The following is a 26784-nucleotide window of genomic DNA, read 5'->3' as shown; positions in this document are numbered from 1 at the left end:
AATCGTTTAACCAAGAAAGCTATCCAACCATGGTTCATTGGTGAAATAAAGGTCTAAGATACATCCATGATACCTTTGGTAATGGTTTAGCACCAAAATTTCAATTAATAAGATCACTCCCAAGTTTTTGTCCCAAATCAGTCCAAATATTACGTTTTTCCAAAACAGGGCAGTCCTCTTGTTTTAGTCACAACTCAATCAATTTAACTCGGAATCGAGCATGGCTTATGCCATTGGAAAATACATTCATAGGGCTAAAATACCACAGAAGAAATCGTTTCAAAATTCGGCACCCATCTGGTTCAAAATCGGGCATCAAGTTGCTGCCTGAACACTTCATTCCAGATGAACGGAGCAACAGGACAGCGAACTTAAAACATTTAGTTTGGCTTGCTCACAAAGAATCAGAACGTGCATTATATACCAAATTAAAGCCAGGAATGTCTAGTTTCAAACTCCACCAACGGCACTTGATTTCGACATCCGAGGACAGAGTTATGGCCGAAATGCTACCGCTGGACAGGGTTACCCGAAAATGATTTTCCAGCTTGCCTAGTTCACGAATAAATTCATTTGCCCATCCAAACGTTAATGTTTTCCAACGAAAATTTTTACACATATAGTATAACATATAAAAATCAGGTTCATGCCAATAAATCACCAAAAATTAGCCTTGTAGTGGCCAAACAAAACAGGGGTAGTTTCGGAAATTTCTGGTCATGACCTCAACTTTGAGTTTCCAACAATAATACTCCATGAATCCATCATTATAACCATTAAACTACCATTAAATCCAACATTAATCCTCTAATCAGCAACAACAACCCAAGTGTGGGAATACAAAGAGCCCACTTTCACATTTTACAACCATATCAAGCCATCCATGCACATGCACTAGCTTAAAGATGCATTTCTACCATCATAATCCAAGTTTAAGGTGTAGGATGAAGTTATACCTCCTTAGTGCCTTAACCCAGAAATTTTCGGCCCTCAAGAGCTCCAAGAAACCGTGAAAATGCAGCCCTTTAGTTAGCTAAATCCAACCTCCAAGTAGTTTGCTAGATGATCTTCAAGTTTGGTGAAGATTGGTTGAGGTTTTGGGTTGATTTGATGAAGGAAATTGTGAAGCAAGAGAGTGAGAGAGAGAGGGAAGGCTGGTCGGCACTCTTGGTGAGAGAAGAGAGAGTGAATTTTGATCCAAGTTAGCTTCCAAGAGAAGATTAAATGAGTGGTGTAAATTCACTCCAAGGTCAACTCTCATTAGGGCTCGTTTGGCACGTTTTAGGCTCGATTTCTCACGCGTTTGGTTCACTAGTGCACTAAACCTCTAATGCATATATATTCATGTAAATATTATTCACTCTTAATTGTCCCGAAATAAGGGTCTAAAGTCCCTCAAATAAAGTTACGCGTGTGAAAACGCGTACCGTCAATTTTAACGCTATAACGCGAAACTTCCGAGAATTTCTTATAACGATTGCACTACTAACTATCACTTGAGTATTTATTCATAAGATTACCTATTTTAGGACCATAGTACAAGTCTCCAATATTCCTAGCTTATTGTGCTACTACGCGGATAAAATCTCCAAGCACTATTCATTATTTTTACTAAACGTACTCCAGGAAATTAATTCTTGAAACAAGTCACTTTAAAAATATAACGAAGCTATATTTCCACGTAATTAGGTTCAATAGGTCTAGAAAATAATACTCAGAATAAATGAACAAGTAAATAATTAAATAAGCTTAAATTAGGGTTTTAATAGGAGTTTTACGAGTCCTCACATGAGTCGAGTATTAACTCCTCAAATCTCCAATAAATTTGTATCCATGCGTCTTTTGGAAAACTATCCACGCGTGAGTAGTATATGCTCACTTAGAACTTATTCACCTTTAATTCTCGATTAACTTTTCTTAATCTGCTATTGTCCGTTCTTAATTTCCCCAGGATAATCATACTCTCGAATACAATATCACCTTGAAACACTCGCGTTCATTATTTCTCACTCAAACAATCCTCCGAAAATTGAAGTTGTTAACGGGACGTTTTAAAAGCATAATGAAGACATTATTCCATACGAATGGATTTAAAATGGTCGTAATAAATTATTTGGGAAAAACAGGTGGATTAATACTTAATTAAACCATTAATATTCGATAAAAATAAGAAATTTTTCGGGTCCTCACAGAATCACTTCGAAGATAGTTGCTGGAAGAAAGGGGGCAAATGTCTGCGTTGCGGAAGCGCAGACCACCAGCTTGCTACCTGCCCACTTTTAAAGCAAGACGGAAAGGGGGCTCAAACCGCGCCAAAGACCAATGCTGGATGTGAGGCCCCAGTCCGTTCGTAAGTCGATATTAGGGTTATTTGATATTCGGTATAGAAAAAATCAGGGTTTTATGGCTAGGAAGGAAACCCTAATTCGGTTGAGCTTGAAAATCCTAGTTTACGTATTATGATTATAAGGTTCAAGCTATAATTTATATTCGGTATTCTAGTGTGTGCCTTGACATAGGTAAATATAGGATTTGTTTTAATTACAAAGGTTTAGTAAGTTTGAATGATTAGCAAACCTCTAGTGTTACTATATTAGAAAGCTTAAGTGGAGTTTTATTTATCGCCCGCCTTTTTCCACATTTTCTTTATTAGAAAATTTCCCCAGATAATTTTTATGAGTAAATATAGTTTTTAGATGATTTTTCTAGTATCGGTTAGATTTTGAGAAATTAAGAATATATATTGGACGTGGGACCCACTAGTGCGAAAAGTTCCGAAAAATTCGGCCAATAAGGTTAAGTTTCGGATACTGTGTGAAATTTATCGGGTGTTAAGAGATAAGTAGAGAGTGGGATTTGATTGATGGGAGAGGAAAAAGAAAGATAAGAATGCATTTAAGAGGTGACAAGTGTCACTCTCTTATTGGTTATACTTTATGATTTACTATTCATGTTTTTGACTTTTGACCAAAATGGTTAAATATCTTAAAAATTGCACAAAAATTACCATTTCTTACCTCCTCCATAGCCGGCCCTCTCTCTTGCCAAGAAGGAAGAAAACTTCTTCAAACTTCAAGCTTTCAACTAGCTCAAATCATCCAAACCAATTGCCTAAACTAGTTTCTACTCCATACAACCTTTCCATTTGGTGTTAGTGGTGAGTTTGGTGAAGTTTTTGGAAGAGCTAAGGTGGTCTACAACTCCTCTTCTCTTGTATACTAGGTAAGTGATGATTGAACATACTCCTACACCTAATGATGCTTAAGTTATGCTTAGTAGTGGCTAAAGTGATGATATTTGTGATTTATTTCTTGATTTGAAGTGATTTGGTGAAGTTTTTATATTTTTGAGGAATTTTCTGGTTTAATATGAATGTGATGTTGTGGTCATCTATGATGGTTGATGATGAGGTGGAATGACTCTAGTAGGTGTGAATTAGTGATAATTGCAACCAATTTTGGGTTTGGGTTGAATTGTGGAAAGTTAGGGTTTTATCACCCCTTATTCTGTCTGGTTTTGGATCATAGGGTTAGAGGCCGAATTGGATTTTTCTTAAAACATGAAAGTTTTAGGTATTGATGTATTTGAGGTGCCTGTAAAATTGCAGGTCATTTGGATTAGTGTAGAATGAGATATGTCGATATTACTGTGGCTGTTCTGGGTTGATCAGGATGGCAGAACTGCGTTTGTATTTGGCTATTTTGACTGGAATTACTTTGGATTTGGATGTTGGTATCTTCTGATGAAATATAGAGGAATGTCTTAGCTACCATATGCCTTTGGAATCAATGCATTTGGACTTGTATAGACTGAGTTGGACTCATTACAGTATTATGTGATTTGCAAACCTGTTTTGGTAATTCTGGTTTCGTATTTTGCATATTTGACCTAGTTGTGCTAGGATTTGGACTGAGTGGCCTTCTACATTGTTGTAGCCCTGTTTTTTTAGCTTCGAAACGGTGGGTCTTACACCCCCATCCGATAACCGTAGTGAATTTGGTGCCATTACCGCATATTGAGGTCAAATACGGTTTGTGATCCTGTTTTGCGATTCTGGTATAGTGTCTTGCATTTTTGACCTTGTTACATTCAAAATTGGACAAAGTTTCCTTCTTCAACATTGTAGCCCCTTAAGTCCTGGATATTCCTGTAAATTTTCAGGTTAAACGGATTAGTATATCCTGAGCTATAAACGAAATACTCAGACCTGTTTTGACCGTCAAATTCTGTTACGTTTTTTGGAAAGTTTATGACTGGAACTTTGGCTTCACATTTGGCTGGGTTACAAGCTATTTGGGCTTGTGACCAAAACACCAAACTTATAGCCCTATATCAGAGCTTTCTAACGCCCTTGGAATTCCATGAATCGGATTTATAAAACCTGAGATATAGCCGAGCAAACAAGGCTTGCCCGTGAAAATGACCATTTTCTGGTCAGATCTGTTTTGGTCCTGATGACCAATTTCCGTTCCGGATTTGGATTGCCGACCTTCATGAAAGTTGTTCCATTTGGAATGAACCATCTAACTGCCAATTTTCAGCTCTTTTGACCATGTGTAGCATAGAAAACAGTTTGCACTCAAAACTGACCATTTGTGCATTGGCCAGATTTCGTAAGTGATTGTGTTTGGTTCATTTGGGACTGAAACCTCCAGTTTCAGTTCTGGATGTCTTCATAACAGTTGTTGTTCATCCTTTAAGCTTCAATATGGCATCTCATACGCCTTAATCCGATATTCGTAGCTCAATTTATGAGTAAACTAAAAATGAGTGTCAAATCTGCCGTTTCCGCTAACGGCCGTTTCCGTTTCCGTTCGTCATATTTACGTGCGCGCGTGTCGTTTTGCCGTTTTGCTTGTTTTAGGCATGATAGTAACCGTTTGTGATATTATGTGACACAATCTTCTATTTCAGACGGTGGTGAGCTGGGCGGAACTGGTGGGGCCCACTACTAGCTGTTCATTTCGATCCGACTTCGTACTTTTGCTATTTCAGTTTCTGAGTAAGTATTCAGGCCAGTTTGGTGTGTTTTCTTTGCTATGTGTTTGAGATATGTGAAAAGGGTACTTAGGAGAGGGTGTACTTTATCGCACTCGACCTAAACCCTAATTTGAATGTATAATTGTACTTGGCATATGTATATGAACCTTTTGGAACCAAAACCCTTGAGCTTGTGGCTCGGGGCGACTTTCGAGTAAAGTTTGTGAAGTTTGCAAAGTTTGTGAGTTCGTGGGCCCGATCTAAGACCTGTTTGGACTATTCGAGCCGGTTAGGGCTTGGTCGAAGTCAGTCCAACTTAGTCTGAGGTCACCAAGTTTGTAGGTTCATGTTATGAACCAATTTTGTGAATCCGGTTCACCGAGAAGGTGACCAAGTTTGTGACCCGAGCTTGTGACTCAAGCTCAAGTTTGTGATTTCGTTCGCCCGGGCAAGTTTGTGAGGTGACTGGCCAGTGAGGGTGATAAGGTGTCGGTGGGTGTACAAGTGAAGTTCTACGGACCATTGAGTGTGGTCGACGGAGTGTCGGCAGGAGATCACGCATGGCATATGAATTGGCTTTGGAGCCACCTGTATCCTTATTATGTGATGTTACTTTCCTGCTTTTGCTTTACTCTTACTGTGTAACTGTTACGTGAAATTTATGCTTTCGCCCCTGTTTACTTACTAAGCATATAGCTTACCCCTTTCCTTTTGTTTTCCTTAGCAGGGGCCGACGCGGGGACTTTTGGCTCGTACACTAGTATAGTTAGATTGGCTTGTAATAGTTGATCAGTTAGAATGTTTGTTTTTGTTTTGGTGGTTTGTATAAGAACCCTTCTTAGGGTCTATCTTCTGTTAGTTGTGGTTATAGTGTATTAGAGTGGTTTGACTCGAGACTTTTGAAAATGTAAATATAACTTTTGGGATTGTATATATTGTATATAGTGATCTTTCGATCTATTTCGTTTTATTGCTTTAAGTTTTGAGTCCTGGCGCGAGCTAGGCAGGCGGCCCGCCGATACCCTCGGGTTCGCCCTTGGGAGAAGTGGGGTCGTCACACTGGACCAGTTATGGGAGATAGGTCCAAACCTAAGGTGCCAGCTCGAGTGTATTCATTGGAGCCCAACAGGTCCCAGATTCCTCGGAGGTCGTAGAAGGTACGATCCTTTTTTTTCACCGCTTTGCCAAAGTTTTAATTGATCCTGGTGCCACCCATTCCTTTGTTAACCCTGCTTTCATGTGTGGCATCGATATAAAACCGGCTAGTTTACCATACGACCTAGAAGTTAGTACACCTACGGGGAATCAACGTTTGGTTACTAGTGTGGTTTATAAGGATTGTGAAGTGTGTAGACACCAAATTTTTGGTGTAATTTCATTTTTAGTTTTTTTTATTTGTCGTGTTCATTTTTAGTTTTTAGTTTCCAGTTTTATTTTTATTTTTAAGTTTTATCATAGAATTTGTTAAAAAAGAAAAAAAGAAAAGCATTCAAAAAAATATGCTTTAGTCGTTTGTAATTTAAATTCAATGCTTTCTTGAAAGAAAAAAATGAAAAATATGAAAAATGAAAAATGGAACAAAAAAGATGAAAAATGGCCATTTTTGTTGTTTTTAGTTGTTGAGTTTTTAAATTATTTTTATTATTATTATTATTATTGTTACCTGGTTTTTGGCATTTTGTTATTATTATTATTTATATTTTATCATTTCTGTATTTATTAAGTTGAAAGTTAAAAAAAAAAAAAAAAAAAAAAGATCTCGGCAATGCAGAAAGTCGCGTGTTGCCGCAGCTTACAAAGAAGATTGCAGGAGGTCCTGGAGTGGTAATTTGAAGCTGAAAAGGCCAGGTGTCTAGGACACCTGGAAGGGGGGGATGAATCTAGAATGATAGCTAGGTTTTGAGAGATAGAGGGATGCTAGCCACGGAAAAAAAACGCAAGAACAAGAAAAAGGAAAACAGAAAAAAAAACGACGGAAAAAAAAAACAAAAGAAAGGGGTTTGGCGGCTGGTTTTGCAGAGGGAAGGCCGAAGAGAAAAAACTGGAAAAACAGAGAGAAGGGAGAAGCTATCGGCGGCTAGTTTCTGAGGGAGGAACAAGAGTGAAGAAACAAGGCTAAGAAAGAAAAACAGGAGAAGGGGTTTCGGCTAAGAAAGGGAGCGAGAGAGCGAGCTGGGGGCAAAGGCTTGGACAGAACAGAGAAAGAGTAAGAGGGAAAGAGAAATAGAGGGGCGGCGGCATGAGATAGCTACGGAAAAACTGGGTGATAGCTACGGCTAAAAGAAAAAACACGGAGAGGGAGAGAGCTAGGGAGGTAGGATGAAGGTTTGGGGGGAGCTACGGAAGGGAAAAAAAAACAGAGCTTCGTGAGGCAGGGGGAGTTTTTGGTCGGGGGGGCGAATGAAAAGAAAAACAAAGCAAGGCAGCGAAAGAAATGGGGGGAGGAGCTACGGTTGAAACAAGAAAAACAGAGGAGGACTAGGAAAAAGGAACCAGCAAACAGAGGCGGGCGAAGGAGGAGAGCTTCGAATAGAGAAAGAAAAGGTGGACGGCTGATAGACCGTGGGTTGAAGGAGCAAAAGAAAAGTAGAAGGAAAAGCTTCGGCAGGCAGCAACAAAACAGAAAAACAGAGGAAGAAAAGAGCGGTGGTCAAGAGGAAATCGAGAGAGGAGGGATGTTTCGGCCAAAGGTGAAATGAAAACAAGGAGAGCCCCCCGGAAGAACCATCGGCACTGCCGCCGCTCGTCATCACCTCGCTAGAATCTACCGTCGTTGTCTGCAGATTCTCAGCAAACAAGAGCAGGTAAGCTGTTTTGTTGTCCTCTTCAAAAATTTCGATTTGCCGTGAGCTTTCGAAGCATTCTGCCGTGAGTATGTTTGCTGCAATTCTCCTGTCGTTTGTCCATAATTTTTGAATACATATGCTTGAATGCTGGTTGGACTGAATTTCGATTGGGTTTGTTGATAAATTTTGGGGCCGGTTGTAATGTAAATCAGGCAAAGATTTATTGAGCTTTCCAATGCCCGTTAGTTATTTGATAAAATGACTGAGTAAGATCTTGAACCAAAAAGGGGAAGATTTTATCCCTTTTTCTGCAGGTGTTCATGATGAAATCTGGCCAGTCCGAAACTGGCCAGAATTTGCGCATTTTCGTCAGTTGACGCAGGGAGAGAGGCCATGAACTTTTGAAATTGATTTTGTTTAGTGTTGCTGTTTTTGCATTCCATAACGATGTGATGTTGTTGCCGTGTAAACTTGTCGGATGTTTTGAAACATCAAAAGTTGCAGAAACTTTTCCATTGAAAGTTTGCATCGCAGAAGAAGGATTCTGCGAAGGATGAAGTATGAATTTCTGGAAAATTTCAATGTAGCCCCTCAATTCCTGTCTAATTTCACTATGACCCAAAATCTGGAAAAATCGACCCAATTTTGCCCTTTTAAGCTTATTCCTCTGTTTGCATATTTTATGCGATTTGTTGGATAGATTAATTCTGAGATTTGGATTATAATTATGGCCTAATAATTTTAGTTGATTTGCTAATCTTGTTAGGTTTGGTATTATGATTTGGGTTGTGGGTAAGCATAATTTGTTTGGGTTTGATAAGTGGATTGATGACTTGTTTTTCTGGGTTGTGACATGGGCTTGAGAAATGAAGCCCATCTGTTTTAGTTGAATTTTGTTCGGACTTGAAGATAGGCTGGCCTGCTTGTGCTCTTAAGGTTCTCGGTTGGGCTAGGGAGGTTTGGGCCCAAACAAATAAATAAGATGGCCCATTCCCATTTGTGTTGGACTTTCGTGGGCTGGTAAGGGGTCTTGGCCCACGAAATAAATACCAATGGCCTAATGGCCTGTTTTGCCAAGAAGCCTGATAACGAAATTTCATTCCAGTCCCCTGACTTTTGAGTGCTTTCACTATGGCCCCAACAACTTTCAATTTCATTCAATTGGGTCCCTAATTTAATTGCAAATAGGCCCCTAAACTTTGTTTTTCTTCAATTTTGACCTCCAAATTTTGTCAATCTGTGCAATCAGGTCCTTTCTTCTTGTAACTTCTTAAATGTGGATTGTTGACATGATTTAATTGATTCAAATTCATGCTTATTTTTTATCCTTTGTGATTATTTGCCAAATAAATTGGTACCTTGACCTTTTTATTGTTTTGAAGCTAATATCTCATTTACTCGATTTCCATTGCAAGGGAGGTAACTTCTATATTCTTGAGTTTATTTTTCCTACGTGCTCCTACGTGTTATGTGAATATGCATGTCTACTTTGCTTTCCTTGTCTTTCCTTAATTCTTTCATTTATTTTATTTACTTTTTGCTTTTTATTTAAGTTATTCTTTATGGGGTATGTGTACACCTCTTGGCTTGTAATAGATAGGGCTCGGAGAGCATCTGGTCCATTTCCCTTTCCCCTTTTATGTTTTATGGGGTATGTGTACACCTCTTGGCTTGTAATAGATAGTGCTCGGAGAGCATCTGGTCCACTTCCCCTTCCCCTTGCTTGCTTGTTTTGTTGCTACATGTTTAATTGCTTTATTAGGCTCTTGCATCTAGTCGAGCATGCTAAATGCTATGTGCTATGTGTTTACGAGTATTTTGGCATGTCTACTTGCTTTCATAGCCATAAATGAATGGAATGGATGAATATACGTTTCCGCTAGTCCAACGCTAGTCGGAATTCATAGAATGGGCTAGTCCAACGCTAGACCCTTAGGGATTTCCCCTCATTAGCATATCATTTGCTTGTTCACCACATATCATGCATTTTTCTTAGTTTTATCGCTTGGCATGCTCCTCGAACCCCCTTTCCCTTCATTTTAGGATTTTTGCATATCATGATAGTTGTAGGGTCCATTTGCTTGAGGGTCCCTTTCTGATAAGGGAAACGAGCGAGTGTGGCTACTCGATAGCCTTAGCACGCTAGTTTTGCCTTCTAATCAAAGGGAAAATCGAAGTCGACAAGTTAGGAGTCATTCCCATACCTGACCTGAGGCATTCCCTTAGGTTCATTCATTCTCATTTATCACTCACTCATTCTTTTCAATTCACATTTCCTTTCCTTATTGTTCATTTTGATTTCTACTTCACGAAATTGCATTTAATTACACCTATATGCACTTATCACTATATTTCATACACTTGCACACAAACACTTGGAATTTTCATACAATTGCACACGTGCACCTTTTCATACACTTGCACACAAACACTTGGATTTTTAAATTTCTTTTCATACACTTCCACACTGGCACATTTGAGTCTCATTTGCATTAATCGACCTCTATGGGGTTTTCCTTTGTTGGCCGCCACAATTCATGTGGTTTGGGACCAAAAGCCTCACGAGAGACATCGTAGAATTTAGGATTGCATTTTTCTTTCCGTTTTGCATTCATATAGTCATATCCAACGTGCGAACATATATTGGGTAGAAAATTAGGAAAGGTAAGGTTAAGTCGCGCAACTAGCCTTGGCTAGGTCAAAGGGGTGCCTTGGATTCTATCCTTGCCTTCCCCTTTGTCAAACGTGACCCCCGAACCTTTTTCTTTGGCTTACGTGGACTAGGAGTCGTTTTAAAAAGGGTTTTACTACTTTGTCTTTAAAAAACACTTTTTGGGTGACTTGGTACACCCCAAATCTATACCAAGTGGCGACTCCGTTTTCATATTTAAAAAAAACCCTTTTTAAAATTTCAATTGGCCAAATCGTCGCTTTCCAAAGTCCCATGGCCTTTTTACTTTTCATTTTGCACACGTTCACACCACACTTCACACACACATCACTCACACAATTCATTCAAAAAGTGGGGCGCGACAGTTGGCGACTCCACTGGGGACTTCCTAAGTGGGTCCAAGCATTTTGACTTAACCATTCGTTTCCTTTTTCTACCCTTTTTATGCATTGCATTTGGATATTAGGGTTGCATTTTCTATTTTAGGACTTTTTCGCCTCGCGCGCGTATCAAACTATTCTCTCACTCACGTGTGTATGTTTGGTTGATTGGATGTATGTATCTCGCGCTTGCATTGCATTTGGGGGGGTGTGTGTCACCTTTAGAGCCTCGCGTGGTTCTCAACCCTTTCCCTCAAAATAGGGAACACTTCATACGTGCACGTTTACTTGCTTTTATCCCATTTTATTTTGTTTTTTCGTGGGCGTTTCCCACACCGCCTTGTAGGATTAGGATCGATTGCCTTGGGTAGGCGGCTGGTGTGCTCTGCGCCCATAGCGCTACCTAAGGGATCACTCGAGCCACCGACCAAAGGCCCTGGGAGTGATGACCCTTCGCCTTTAGGTCTGAAGGCTTGGGAGCCGAAGCTTTATCGAGTCTAGGCATTAATGAACCAAACCTCATGCATCCATGTTAGCATTTGCCTAGGGTAGAGTCAGCCTCACCTTTTTTAAGCACAATTAGGCACGAGGGAAGGGGTTCCACCCCTTTTATTGGCTTTTATCGTATTTCTTTTCTTAATTGCTCCCAATGTGTTATGTGTACTATCAACTGCACTAACCATTTCATTGTTTCCTTGGTTTGCATTCATGTGCCTTAGCAATAAGAGGCCTTATTGGCACTCTTTTAGTGACTTACTCACTAGATAGCTCACATGTTTAAATTTCAGTCTTTGCACTTACTTTTCAAAAAGTACATTTCATTTTCAGACCTTTTCCCCCTGTTGCATTATTTATATCCTTTAGGCCATGTTTGTCACATGTTTATATCGCTTTAATAAAATGGCATCATGCATAAACCCTAGAAAGGGAATGCCATTTAGGGGATCCCGTGTTAGGAATGAACCCCCCCATGTCTCGGATATATAATCCAAATGAGACTTGCACGTTTACCTTTCTCGTACCATCCGAAGGGGTAGTGCACAAGGTAAGGTAGGATCCGATCATTTTTCATAAAGCGGTCTTTGGAATATGAACGTCTAATAATCACTTTTTGGCCATTTTATCAAACTTGGTAAAAATCCCTTGCGTAAAGGACATTAATTTGAAGAAATTCACAAATAATGCCTCCTATTGAGACAATAAATAAATTGAGGCCAAATCGTGATTTTAGAAGGCTCATAGACTATTTTTTTTTTTTTGAAGCCACCAATGGCCGGACGATTCAATCGATCCATTTTTGTTAATTCATAATCAATTTTGAATAAACCATTCATTTGACCAATTTACCCTTTTTTAGGATCATCCGGTCAATTTTTGAAAAATCATCCATTCATTTGACCAATTTACCCTTTTTAGGGTCACCTGGTCGATTTTGAATAAATCGTCAATTCATTTGACTAATTTACCCTTTTTAGAGTCATTTGACCAATTTACCCTTTTTAGGGTCATCCGGTCAATTTTTGAAAAATCATCCATTCATTTGACCAATTTACCCTTTTTAGGGTCATCCGGTCGATTTTGAATAAATCGTCGATTCATTTGATCAATTTACCCTTTTAGGGTGATCTGATTAATTTTGGATAAATTTCATTCAATTCATTTGACCTGTTTCCCTTTTTAGGGTATTCGGTCGATTTTAAATAAATTGTCAATTTCATTCAACCCATTTGCCCTATTAGGGTTTTCAGTATCGAATTTCAAAAACCTAGTCGATTTTGAGAAAAACATCCATTGCATCCAGCCATTTGATCAGTTGGAGTTTTGACCCGTGCTTCACTGAAAAAAGTTGTCAAAACGAATTTCAATCTCTTCGATAAGGAGTTTGTCAAGGTCAAACCCGTGCGTTTTTACAAATTCTTGTATCAATCAAAAGTGATCAATCCCTTCGGACGAGGTTCTCATTTTGACAAACGTCTTTTCTCATTCCAATGGGCCAAATTTTTCAAATTATTTTTCACTCCATAAGCTGATTGGATCTATCAGGTATTGTATAGTGCCTGCTCTGGAGGATTGCATTTTCATGTTAGGCCTACCCTTGGCACAAAAGGGTTCCCCCATAGGACATGCATCCGAATTTCCTGGATATCTACTAACTCTTGCCTTTTTCTCTTTCTTTTCTTTATTTTTATTGGAATAACTAAGCAAGAGTTAAATCTAAAGGCAATCTTTTCAAAAAATTCTCAGGTAATATTTAAACATAGCTTCTCGTCGAAGCCCCATCATAACGCGATCCCGTAGTCAAGCCCAGAGGAGTCGTGTAAACATGAGTTCACAACCGGAACAGTCAGATAGGTCTGCTACTACCGCTCAACCCGAGACTGTAAGTTCGGGGATTCAGTTGACTGAGATGCTTACTAAGTTTGGAGAGATGGCGTATGAGATGGCCGCCCAAAGGAAGTTGAATAATGAGCTAATTAGCAGCAGAGTTCAACCCGAACCTGTACCCGCCAGACAGCCTGAGCAAGGGCCATTTGTCCTACCTTCGGCCCATGCCACTGTTACTCCATCATTTTCTATTGCCCCCGAAGAAACTTTCACCTATCCCACCATACATTTGCCATACACTTACCCCCCTCATCCTTCATTTTTTCTTACTCACACGCGAGGTCCACCACCCCAAATCACTTCACTTATACCACCTGAGCCACATACCTTTTATCACCCTGTTGCTGAGCCATTCCTACCAGACCATATTGTTCAAACCAAGGCAGAAATGGGGGAATCTTCTGCTCCCGTTGATATAAAGCTGCTCAAACGCCTTGACCGTTTTGATGAATTCATGAGAAAGAGTCAGGGTTTGAGCAAGCAAGGAGTGCTGGACTATGACGAGCTGTGTCTCTTTCCAAATGTTCAATTGCCTGAGGGATTCAAAACTCCGAAGTTCAACAAATACGATGGCACGGGCAATCCCAAGACGCATCTCCGATTGTTTGCCAATAAATTGGGTAGGCCGGTGGATGATGAAAATTTACCTTTAAGGCTATTCCCAGAAAGTCTGGAAGGCGACGCACTTGATTGGTATTCGAATTTGAAGCCGGAGGAGGTGAAGACCTGGCTTGATCTATCCAATGCTTTCATCAGACAATACGAGTACAACTGCGAGCTGGCTCCGACGCGAACCACGTTGGAAGGAACAAAAAGAAAACCCTCTGAAGACCACAAAACCTATGCTAAGAGATGGAGGAAAATGGCTGCCAAAGTCGAGCCACCAATGACGGAGGACGAAATCATACGGACTTTCATTAAGACACACGATCCCCCGTACTTTGAAGAAATTTTCCGCATGACTGGATGTTCGTTCGCCGCCATTGTCAATAAACTTGAGGAGTACGATGACTTCGTGAAAGCTGGGAAGATTGTTAATGTCTCTGCCCTCAAATCCCAGTTGGATGCTTTGCAAGGACAGGGGACTAGTGAGAAGAACCCGCAATTTAAAAAGAAAGAGGGGGAAACTGCCTTTACCTGGAATCAAAACCCTGTCCCAAGACCCAGACCTCGACAATACCCTACCAACTCAAACCCTTACCCCTACTACTCAAATCCTCATCCTGTTTACCACACCAATATCACTCATCCTCGACCTCGCTCAAATTATGCCAACCCGCCTACAACCCCTTTCCAAATATCTCAACCAAGCTTTCAACAAGCTCGTCCTCGGCCTCCTTACCACCAAAGATTTCCCCCACCAAATAGACCCACCTACAACTATCCCCGACCCACTGAAACCTACAATCAAAGCCGTACCCGAACCTTCACCAACTTAGGCAGGCCTTTGGACCAAATATATGAGCAATTGAAGGTTGCCAGCAAAATAGGCGTGATTCCCCCTCCAACTTACCTTCATGGCATGCCTGCTGGGTACAATCCACATGCTATTTGTGCCTATCATTCGGGGGTACCTGGCCACTCAACCGTCGATTGCAGGGCACTTAAGCACAAAGTCCAAGACATGATCGAGGCTGGGGAAATAGTGCTAAGAGGAAAGGGTGGACAAGGACCAGGTGTAAGCACAAACCCCTTTCCCAAACATGAGGACACTTTAGAGGCACCCACCTCCAGTGACGAAATCTGAGAATCTTGAAGGCACGTTGCACAATTTGGATGGCCGAGTATTTTCCCTCTCGAAGGGATTTTTGGTAAATCTAGGGGTTGTTATTTACTAAATTTCACAAAAACTGTTTTTTGCATATGTGAATAGTTTAATGAAGGCATCCTTTGCAATTGAGTTTATCTTGTTTCCACTTTGATTTGGAGTTGCATGAAATGCATAATTTGCTTGATTTGATTATTGTCTTGATTCTTTTAAATTCTTTTAAGATGGCCAAAGTTGAAATTATTTGACCCTCTGAATATCACTGTTCTGGAATTCGATGAAGCCGCACATTGAAAATCTCTTCATTGAAAAATCCCTGCATTAAAACTCCTGTCCTTAAAAAGCCTTCAGTGAAAAATCCCTTCATTCAGAAATCCCTTCATATAAAACTTGCTTCATTGAAATCCCTCCATTGAAAATCCATCCCTTGGAAAAACCTTCATGGAAAAGGCCAAGATCCCTTCATTGATAAAAATTCCTCCCCTGCCAAGCTCGAAGCTGATTGATCAGAGTAGGGTTACCAATGATTGATTCTAATTGATGAAAAACAGCTGAATGTCATAAGCATGACCTATGTTCATAACAAAAGGATCCGCCACCGACCTTCTGAAAAAGGAAACAAAGTGCTAAAGCGATGAAAGACGAAGTCGAAGGCAAATTTGCTTCAAATTGACAAAGCTTATTGGGTGCTCAAAAGAGAGATGGAAGGACAGACATTCCCTCAACCTATCAACTCGGACATGTGTAAGAATTTCTTTATTTGATTATGCAAATTCCTTCTAGGAAATCATGCAAGAGACGAGGCAAAAGTCAGGCCATCTTCCTTTCCAATCAAAATATTTCATCCCTAGTCATCCCTTTTGAGCCATCAGAATTGACAAATTTTCGTTTGGCAACCCCTGAGAATTGCAAACCCCACACTGGGGCAAATTTATTTTGAAAATGATCAGAAAGGAGGGAAAAACCCCACACTGGGGCAAATTTATTTTTGAAAAAGAAGGAAAAGGAGAAAAGGGGAAAAACCCCACACTGGGGCAAATTTAGTTTTTGAAGAAAAATGCAAAAGTGAAAAGTGCAATGAAAAGCACGAAGAGAAGAATCCAATCAAACTGGGGCAAAATTTTCCTCAGTTTCGTTCAAAATTGGAAATAATTTCAAAATGATGCAATCTCAGGCTATTTCACACCCCTCTCATCAAATTTGCTTTCAAGCCTCAACTTTTCTTGAAACACCCCACCTGACTTCATTTCAAAAGCCCAAAGTCCTGGCTTTCGTCATTTGCTGTATTTTCTATTGGGAAATTTGCTAATCAACTGGCAAGTGATGTCCATAGTGCCTTCGCCTAAATCTTACAAGGGAAGCGCATTTCACTGATGTCAGCAATCTTCAGTTCATACTCCTGAGTCGATTATGGTTGAGTTTTTCCATTGTTCCTTAGGTGAGAACCCGAAAGAGCACCTTAAAAGAAAAGGAAAAAAGAAAAACAAAAGCAAAAAACAAAACAAAAGAAAAGGAGTGGGGGCAACCTTGGTGAAAACCCGAAAAGGCGCCAAGGTAGGATTTTGCAGCGAGCGAGCACGAGGAAGAACAGCTGGTGATTTGGTTCATTTGGATTTCTCCTCATTTTGTCATACTTCTGTCAATTTTGAATTCCAGAACAAAGATGTCCAGAGAATTGAATATGACATTTGTTGGCCAAAACTGTGTCATTTTGTAAAACATTCTTTTGCAAAGCTCATTTTTCCAAATTACTTGCATTCATGGAATTTTTGTAGAATTTAAGCACAAATGGTTATGTGTGCATTCTTGTATGACATGTGAATTTTCTTGCATACTTCATTCTTTATCGTTGAATTTTGGTGAATAACAATCCCCGTGGTTTATTCGAAACATACTTGGGTTCAGTCATCTCCTGAAAAGGGTTAAGGTTCAACAAAATCAGTTACGCAGACTTCACAATATGGCAAAGCACATACCGGATCAGTTTGTAAATCGGAAAAGCTTTGAAAAAATCCAACTCAGTCGGCTGCCGCAACAAAAGTTGATAAAGGCATCGAAAGACTCATGTTTACACGATTCTCAAAGGAAACGGATCAAATGATGGTGGCAATTTCGTTGTTTTCTTTTCTTTTTGCAGAAAAACTGCATGCACAGATGAAAGTAATCACACCTCACACTGGAATCGGTGTCGGAAAGAGTCCTCCGATGAACAAAGGCAGATTGAAAATGTCGCAAGCAAATTTCATCAAAAATGCAATGGCATGGCGATATGGAATCAACTCTGGACTCACATTGCAAAAATTCATCATACTGGGGCAAATTAATTTCTTGGAAAGATTTTCAAAAGTCAAAAGAAAAGCAAAAAGAAATCATCAATCAGAAATCAACACAAATTTGATCAAAAGCATTTCCGGGTCAGTCCCATGATCAAAAGCATTTCCGGGTCAGCCCCATGATCAAAAGCATTTTCGGGTCAGTCCCACGATCGAAAGCATTTTCGGGTCAGTCCCACGATCAAAAGCATTTTCGGGTCAGTCCCATGATCAAAATCGTTTTCGGGTCAGTCCCACGATCAACAGCATTTTCGGGTCAGTCCCACGATCAAAAGCATTTTCGGGTCAGTCCCATGATCAAAATGGTTTTCGGGTCAGTCCCACGATCAACAGCATTTTCGGGTCAGTCTCACGATTAAAAGCTTATTCGGGTCAGTCCCACGATCAAAAGCATTGTCGGGTCAGTCCCATGATCAAAAGCTCATTCGGGTCAGTCCCACGATCAAGAGCATTTTCGGGTCAGTCCCATGATCAAAAGCTCATTCGGGTCAGTCCCACGATCAAGAGCATTTTCGGGTCAGTCCCACGATTAAAAGCATTTTCGGGTCAGTCCCAGGATCGAAAGCATTTTCGGGTCAGTCCCACGATCGAAAGCATTTTCGGGTCAGTCCCACGATCAAAAGTTCATTCGGGTCAGTCCCACGATCGAAAGCATTTCCGGGTCAGTCCCACGATCAAAAGCCTTTTCGGGTCAGTCCCATGATCAAGAGCATTTTCGGGTCAGTCCCATGATCAAAAGCTTATTCGGGTCAGTCCCACGATCAAGAGCATTTTCGGGTCAGTCCCATGATCAAAAGCATTTTCGGGTCAGTCCCACGATCAAAAGCATTTTCGGGTCAGTCCCACGATTCAAAGCTTATGCGGGTCAGTCCCACAATTCAAAGCTTGTTCGGGCCAGTCCCATGATTTGAATTTCCTATCTCTAGTCAATCCCAATTTTACATTTCTGTCCGAGTCTATCCCGTGGGTCTATCCCAATTTTACATTTCTGTCCAGGTCTATCCCAATTTTAAATTTCTGTTCGGGTCAGTCCCGTTTTAAATTTCTGTTCGGGTCAGTCCCGTCTAAATTCCTGTTCGGGTCAGTCCCGATTTTAAAATTTCCTGTCAGGGGTCAGTCCCCATCGTTTGAGTAATTTGCAGCCAAATAACACAGGTAAGTATTTGGTGTCTACTTCTTTGTCTCAAGTTTTTTCAAAACTCGGACAAAGAGGGGCAAACTGTAGACACCAAATTTTTGGTGTAATTTCATTTTTAGTTTTTTTTATTTGTCGTGTTCATTTTTAGTTTTTAGTTTCCAGTTTTATTTTTATTTTTAAGTTTTATCATAGAATTTGTTAAAAAAGAAAAAAAGAAAAAAAGAAAAGCATTCAAAAAAATATGCTTTAGTCGTTTGTAATTTAAATTCAATGCTTTCTTGAAAGAAAAAAATGAAAAATATGAAAAATGAAAAATGGAACAAAAAAGATGAAAAATGGCCATTTTTGTTGTTTTTAGTTGTTGAGTTTTTAAATTATTTTTATTATTATTGTTACCTGGTTTTTGGCATTTTGTTATTATTATTATTTATATTTTATCATTTCTGTATTTATTAAGTTGAAAGTTAAAAAAAAAAAAAAAAAAAAAAAAAAAAAAGATCTCGGCAATGCAGAAAGTCGCGTGTTGCCGCAGCTTACAAAGAAGATTGCAGGAGGTCCTGGAGTGGTAATTTGAAGCTGAAAAGGCCAAGTGTCTAGGACACCTGGAAAGGGGGGATGAATCTAGAATGATAGCTAGGTTTTGAGAGATAGAGGGATGCTAGCCACGGAAAAAAAACGCAAGAACAAGAAAAAGGAAAACAGAAAAAAAAACGACGGAAAAAAAAAACAAAAGAAAGGGGTTTGGCGGCTGGTTTTGCAGAGGGAAGGCCGAAGAGAAAAAACTGGAAAAACAGAGAGAAGGGAGAAGCTATCGGCGGCTAGTTTCTGAGGGAGGAACAAGAGTGAAGAAACAAGGCTAAGAAAGAAAAACAGGAGAAGGGGTTTCGGCTAAGAAAGGGAGCGAGAGAGCGAGCTGGGGGCAAAGGCTTGGACAGAACAGAGAAAGAGTAAGAGGGAAAGAGAAATAGAGGGGCGGCGGCATGAGATAGCTACGGAAAAACTGGGTGATAGCTACGGCTAAAAGAAAAAACACGGAGAGGGAGAGAGCTAGGGAGGTAGGATGAAGGTTTGGGGGGAGCTACGGAAGGGAAAAAAAAACAGAGCTTCGTGAGGCAGGGGGAGTTTTTGGTCGGGGGGGCGAATGAAAAGAAAAACAAAGCAAGGCAGCGAAAGAAATGGGGGGAGGAGCTACGGTTGAAACAAGAAAAACAGAGGAGGACTAGGAAAAAGGAACCAGCAAACAGAGGCGGGCGAAGGAGGAGAGCTTCGAATAGAGAAAGAAAAGGTGGACGGCTGATAGACCGTGGGTTGAAGGAGCAAAAGAAAAGTAGAAGGAAAAGCTTCGGCAGGCAGCAACAAAACAGAAAAACAGAGGAAGAAAAGAGCGGTGGTCAAGAGGAAATCGAGAGAGGAGGGATGTTTCGGCCAAAGGTGAAATGAAAACAAGGAGAGCCCCCCGGAAGAACCATCGGCACTGCCGCCGCTCGTCATCACCTCGCTAGAATCTACCGTCGTTGTCTGCAGATTCTCAGCAAACAAGAGCAGGTAAGCTGTTTTGTTGTCCTCTTCAAAAATTTCGATTTGCCGTGAGCTTTCGAAGCATTCTGCCGTGAGTATGTTTGCTGCAATTCTCCTGTCGTTTGTCCATAATTTTTGAATACATATGCTTGAATGCTGGTTGGACTGAATTTCGATTGGGTTTGTTGATAAATTTTGGGGCCGGTTGTAATGTAAATCAGGCAAAGATTTATTGAGCTTTCCAATGCCCGTTAGTTATTTGATAAAATGACTGAGTAAGATCTTGAACCAAAAAGGGGAAGATTTTATCCCTTTTTCTGCAGGTGTTCATGATGAAATCTGGCCAGTCCGAAACTGGCCAGAATTTGCGCATTTTCGTCAGTTGACGCAGGGAGAGAGGCCATGAACTTTTGAAATTGATTTTGTTTAGTGTTGCTGTTTTTGCATTCCATAACGATGTGATGTTGTTGCCGTGTAAACTTGTCGGATGTTTTGAAACATCAAAAGTTGCAGAAACTTTTCCATTGAAAGTTTGCATCGCAGAAGAAGGATTCTGCGAAGGATGAAGTATGAATTTCTGGAAAATTTCAATGTAGCCCCTCAATTCCTGTCTAATTTCACTATGACCCAAAATCTGGAAAAATCGACCCAATTTTGCCCTTTTAAGCTTATTCCTCTGTTTGCATATTTTATGCGATTTGTTGGATAGATTAATTCTGAGATTTGGATTATAATTATGGCCTAATAATTTTAGTTGATTTGCTAATCTTGTTAGGTTTGGTATTATGATTTGGGTTGTGGGTAAGCATAATTTGTTTGGGTTTGATAAGTGGATTGATGACTTGTTTTTCTGGGTTGTGACATGGGCTTGAGAAATGAAGCCCATCTGTTTTAGTTGAATTTTGTTCGGACTTGAAGATAGGCTGGCCTGCTTGTGCTCTTAAGGTTCTCGGTTGGGCTAGGGAGGTTTGGGCCCAAACAAATAAATAAGATGGCCCATTCCCATTTGTGTTGGACTTTCGTGGGCTGGTAAGGGGTCTTGGCCCACGAAATAAATACCAATGGCCTAATGGCCTGTTTTGCCAAGAAGCCTGATAACGAAATTTCATTCCAGTCCCCTGACTTTTGAGTGCTTTCACTATGGCCCCAACAACTTTCAATTTCATTCAATTGGGTCCCTAATTTAATTGCAAATAGGCCCCTAAACTTTGTTTTTCTTCAATTTTGACCTCCAAATTTTGTCAATCTGTGCAATCAGGTCCTTTCTTCTTGTAACTTCTTAAATGTGGATTGTTGACATGATTTAATTGATTCAAATTCATGCTTATTTTTTATCCTTTGTGATTATTTGCCAAATAAATTGGTACCTTGACCTTTTTATTGTTTTGAAGCTAATATCTCATTTACTCGATTTCCATTGCAAGGGAGGTAACTTCTATATTCTTGAGTTTATTTTTCCTACGTGCTCCTACGTGTTATGTGAATATGCATGTCTACTTTGCTTTCCTTGTCTTTCCTTAATTCTTTCATTTATTTTATTTACTTTTTGCTTTTTATTTAAGTTATTCTTTATGGGGTATGTGTACACCTCTTGGCTTGTAATAGATAGGGCTCGGAGAGCATCTGGTCCATTTCCCTTTCCCCTTTTATGTTTTATGGGGTATGTGTACACCTCTTGGCTTGTAATAGATAGTGCTCGGAGAGCATCTGGTCCACTTCCCCTTCCCCTTGCTTGCTTGTTTTGTTGCTACATGTTTAATTGCTTTATTAGGCTCTTGCATCTAGTCGAGCATGCTAAATGCTATGTGCTATGTGTTTACGAGTATTTTGGCATGTCTACTTGCTTTCATAGCCATAAATGAATGGAATGGATGAATATACGTTTCCGCTAGTCCAACGCTAGTCGGAATTCATAGAATGGGCTAGTCCAACGCTAGACCCTTAGGGATTTCCCCTCATTAGCATATCATTTGCTTGTTCACCACATATCATGCATTTTTCTTAGTTTTATCGCTTGGCATGCTCCTCGAACCCCCTTTCCCTTCATTTTAGGATTTTTGCATATCATGATAGTTGTAGGGTCCATTTGCTTGAGGGTCCCTTTCTGATAAGGGAAACGAGCGAGTGTGGCTACTCGATAGCCTTAGCACGCTAGTTTTGCCTTCTAATCAAAGGGAAAATCGAAGTCGACAAGTTAGGAGTCATTCCCATACCCGACCTGATGCATTCCCTTAGGTTCATTCATTCTCATTTATCACTCACTCATTCTTTTCAATTCACATTTCCTTTCCTTATTGTTCATTTTGATTTCTACTTCACGAAATTGCATTTAATTACACCTATATGCACTTATCACTATATTTCATACACTTGCACACAAACACTTGGAATTTTCATACAATTGCACACGTGCACCTTTTCATACACTTGCACACAAACACTTGGATTTTTAAATTTCTTTTCATACACTTCCACACTGGCACATTTGAGTCTCATTTGCATTAATCGACCTCTATGGGGTTTTCCTTTGTTGGCCGCCACAATTCATGTGGTTTGGGACCAAAAGCCTCACGAGAGACATCGTAGAATTTAGGATTGCATTTTTCTTTCCGTTTTGCATTCATATAGTCATATCCAACGTGCGAACATATATTGGGTAGAAAATTAGGAAAGGTAAGGTTAAGTCGCGCAACTAGCCTTGGCTAGGTCAAAGGGGTGCCTTGGATTCTATCCTTGCCTTCCCCTTTGTCAAACGTGACCCCCGAACCTTTTTCTTTGGCTTACGTGGACTAGGAGTCGTTTTAAAAAGGGTTTTACTACTTTGTCTTTAAAAAACACTTTTTGGGTGACTTGGTACACCCCAAATCTATACCAAGTGGCGACTCCGTTTTCATATTTAAAAAAAACCCTTTTTAAAATTTCAATTGGCCAAATCGTCGCTTTCCAAAGTCCCATGGCCTTTTTACTTTTCATTTTGCACACGTTCACACCACACTTCACACACACATCACTCACACAATTCATTCAAAAAGTGGGGCGCGACAAAGTGTGGGTAGGAGAGAAGAGATTGTTAGGGGACTTGATAAGCTTAGTCCTCAAAGGGTATGATGTGATATTGGGTATGGATTGGCTAGCCAAGTATAATGCCCAACTGGACTGTAAAACAAAAGTGGTAGAATTCCGCATCCCTAGTGAGGCAACCATAAGGTTGGATATAAGGGGTAGGTTAGACTCATCTGCTTTGATTTCGGGCATTCGGGCTAGGAAATTGCTAAGTAGAGGGGCGCAAGGATTTTTAGCCTTTCTGATTAATACCCCCACGGATAAGTTGAAAGTGAAGGACGTATCCATAGTGAAGGAATTTCCGGACGTGTTTGCTGATGAGCTAGTAGCTCTGCCTCCGGAAAGAGAGATTGAATTCAAAATAGACCTGCTACCGGGATCCTCACCTATCTCAAAAACACCATACCGAATGGCTTCTATTGAGCTCAAGGAGCTAAAGATGTAATTACAGGACCTTCTGGAGCGGGGATTCATTCAAGAGAGTGGGTCTCCTTGGGGAGCCCCTGTGCTGTTTGTGAAGAAAAAGGACGGTGGGGTTAAGGATGTGTATCGATTATCGGGGCCTGAATAATATTACGGTGAAAAATAAGTATCCCCTACCCCACATAGATGAGTTGTTTGATCAGTTGCAGGGAGCGGTGGTCTTTTCGAAACTGGATCTCCGCCAAGGGTATTACCAGTTATTAATCAGGAAGGAGGATATTTCGAAAACCGCCTTCAACTCGAGATATGGGCATTACGAGTTCGCAGTTATGCCCTTTGGACTACCCAATGCTCCTGCCGCCTTCATGGATTTAATGCATCTGGAATGTTGTAGTATGAGAGACTCTCGATTCCGGTATACTAGAGTAATATTGTAGCCCTATCTCTTAGTTTCGAAACGGTGGGTCTTGCACCTTCATCCGATAATCGTAGTGCCTTTGGTGCCATTACCGCAAAATGAGGTCAAAAACTGTTTTTTTTCAGGGCTAAAGCTAATTCCATTTCCGGATTTTTCTGGTTTCCTCTAATGCTTGTATATGCTTATGAAACCCTATTGGGGTCGTATTTGGCATTAGTTTATGACTCGTTATCGAGTCTCATTGTACTTTTTTGCATGTTTTAGGGCGTGACGGTGGTTCACGACGTTCTTTTGACGGATGTGCATGAAACACCATTTGCAAGCTTGGTGAGTGTACTACTCACTTGTGTGTTACTATATGGCTTTGATACTTGAACTTGATGCGTTGAAAGTTAAATGATTGAAGTGAGAGCGTACTTTATCACTCTCTCTTATTGCTTATCATGTTATTGGAATGTTACATGAAATGTTACATGAAATGAAAGTACTTGACTTGGTGTCGTTTGGACAAGTATCCAACGACCATGATTGTTACCATTGAGCTCAACCCTATTGGTAGTTGATTGAATCGAGCCGGCAAGGGCTTGGTCGTGCCAATTAATGAACCTTGGGGACTGTTATGGAATCTTGTAGTATGAGAGACTCTCGATTCCGGTATACTCGAGTAATACCACAGTGCAAGTGTTTGGAGTTCGGGCCCGGTAGGGGAATGTTAGGTGGAAGGAATGGAAGTAAAGTGAAGTCTGCAGTTGGTTACTTTTAAACATTGACGGAGAGTTAATGAGATCCGATCAAGAATGCAAACGAGGAAAATGGCTCTTGAGAGCCGCCCGTATCCTTTTGTCATCATTATTGATGTGTGTCTTTATTTACTTTTGATGAATTGGACTGAAAAGCTTGATGCATCTATAAACTAGGTTGCTTGAGTAGTATTATCTCACTGGGCAATTTGCTCACCCTATTCCCTTTTGTTTTCCTTATAGGAAAATAAATACTTTTGGACTGCAATTGATAGTTGGTTGCCGAATTGAGCTAGTTGGACATATCTTTTGTATAGCTCATTTATTGAAACTCTAAATGTACTTTTGGGTCCGTTTCTCTTTTGTTTTGGCAAACCATACATGTATCCACTTTTGAATACTTTTGTATGCCACTTTGGATTGTAAATACTAAAGTTCAAGATGTGAATATTTATTTGATAGTTGGTTGGGTTCTATCGGGTCGGTTACTATTCATGGCCGACTCCGGATTTTTTTTCTTATTTTGACATTTTGACTTGCTTATGCGCGTTTGTAAGTTCCAGAACGCAATAGATCGCTCTAAACTACACCGTTAGTCCTGGCGAGAGCTGGGCAGGCAGTCCGCTAATCCCTTTGGTTCGCCTTAGGGAAAGGTGGGGCTGTCACAATATTAGTATCATTCATTTGTTTTGCAAATATAAAAAAATAGGGACTAAAATCAACAAGTTTTGTAAACATTGCAAACTTAGAAATAGGCTTTATGGATTGCATAGAGGTGTAACCATTTTTTTGCTTGAGAAACTAATCTTTTATTACAAGTCTGGTTCAATAGTTCATCAATCACAACAGTCTCATCCATTTTTGTCCTTTTCTTTTTCATTTTGAGACATTCAAGACAAAAACTAAAATTGAAAACAAACCTATGTTAGTTTAGCAGTAAAGTAATGTAGAAAACTTTTTAAATTTAATATCTCATAACATTCCAAAACATTCTACAACCAAGAAGCTACCATATGGATAGCACAATGATGTAGGATAGAAATAGAATAAAGACAAATGCATAAAAATGTCAAGCATTTAATAGGCACTCAAAATGTATAGTAATATAATTGAAAGTGCACAAAAAGTCTTGGTTAATCTCTTGTTATGATTGTATACCTACAAAGCATGCAATTGAACATTACCAAAAGGTATCATTATGAACATGTTCTCTTCCAATTACCGTAAAGACAGAAAAAAGGAGGAAAAATAATTTTTACCCAAATAACGCTAAGTGAGCAATGCAGAATGTAAGAGAAGAAGCAACCCTTGGTATTCTCAGAAGAAATCTGAAGTATCAAAGCTAATTTTTAATATATATCCAAAAATTTCTTATAATATACAAGATAAAGATTTTGATAAAACACTTTCCTTAAATAAGATTTCAAAAGAAAGGATAAGGAGTTAGGCATATTTATCAAAATAATCCTCACTAACCAATAGATTTTCCAGACCAATGAATCTTTTTGTATTGAAGTAAAAGAGTATTGCTATTTTTTTTTTATAAAATGCAACCATCAAATATCATATTTGCTTCTCTATTAAGACATATAGGCTTGCAAGACCTCCCAAATACTTAGATACTTCATTCTAACTCCATATAGTTTCTGCACTTGACTACAAAATTTTTTGAAAGTTTAAAGCACATTGAAAAAAGCTCATCGAGATCACTACAAGAATTGTACCAAAACGTCGAGCAGTGTCTTCAACATCATCAAAATAGTCGAAGGCAAAAGATAAAAAGCTAAACCATTGTCATAAGTAAAACATCATATAATGAATGAGCTATAACTGTAAACCAAAGTAGGACATGTGACAGCCCCACCTCACCCTAAGGCGAACCAAAGGGTTCAGCGGACCGCCTGGCCAACTCCCGCCGGGGGTCAGTCATACCTCCATCAAAATCGGAATAAAACTACAAGAATCAAAATGAAATGGAAGGGCCGCCGCCATGCAAGATCCAACCAAATACAAGTAAACTTTGTTTGCCATGAAAGAATGTACATTCCCGAATACATATGTTACATAAACATAAGGAAACACTTTAAAATATACATATTAGTAAGTTTACAAATCCAAAAGGAAACATTGTATTAAGATACATTTAGGGTTTCCAAATTGTCGAGGAGCTATACCAAAAAA

The 26784-nt window shown here is 39.8% G+C and overlaps 2 long non-coding RNA genes across 2 annotated transcripts; both read left to right on the top strand.

Annotated features, from left to right (window-relative positions):
• The first annotated feature begins 7401 nt into the window (after positions 1-7401).
• On the top strand, positions 7402-8515 carry LOC140038091 (uncharacterized). The gene is made up of 2 exons (XR_011841901.1): positions 7402-7784; positions 8054-8515. It is a non-coding gene; the product is annotated as an uncharacterized lncRNA (long non-coding RNA).
• An 11088-nt stretch (positions 8516-19603) lies between these two features.
• Positions 19604-20717, top strand: LOC140038090 (uncharacterized). Its single transcript, XR_011841900.1, has 2 exons — positions 19604-19986; positions 20256-20717. It is a non-coding gene; the product is annotated as an uncharacterized lncRNA (long non-coding RNA).
• The last annotated feature ends 6067 nt before the right edge of the window (positions 20718-26784 follow it).

The sequence above is a fragment of the Coffea arabica genome, chromosome 3c, assembly GCF_036785885.1.
Source record: "Coffea arabica cultivar ET-39 chromosome 3c, Coffea Arabica ET-39 HiFi, whole genome shotgun sequence".
Taxonomy (NCBI): Eukaryota; Viridiplantae; Streptophyta; class Magnoliopsida; order Gentianales; family Rubiaceae; genus Coffea; species Coffea arabica.
Note: the sequence above shows the minus strand (reverse complement) of the source record. Positions and strands in the feature narration are given on the sequence as shown.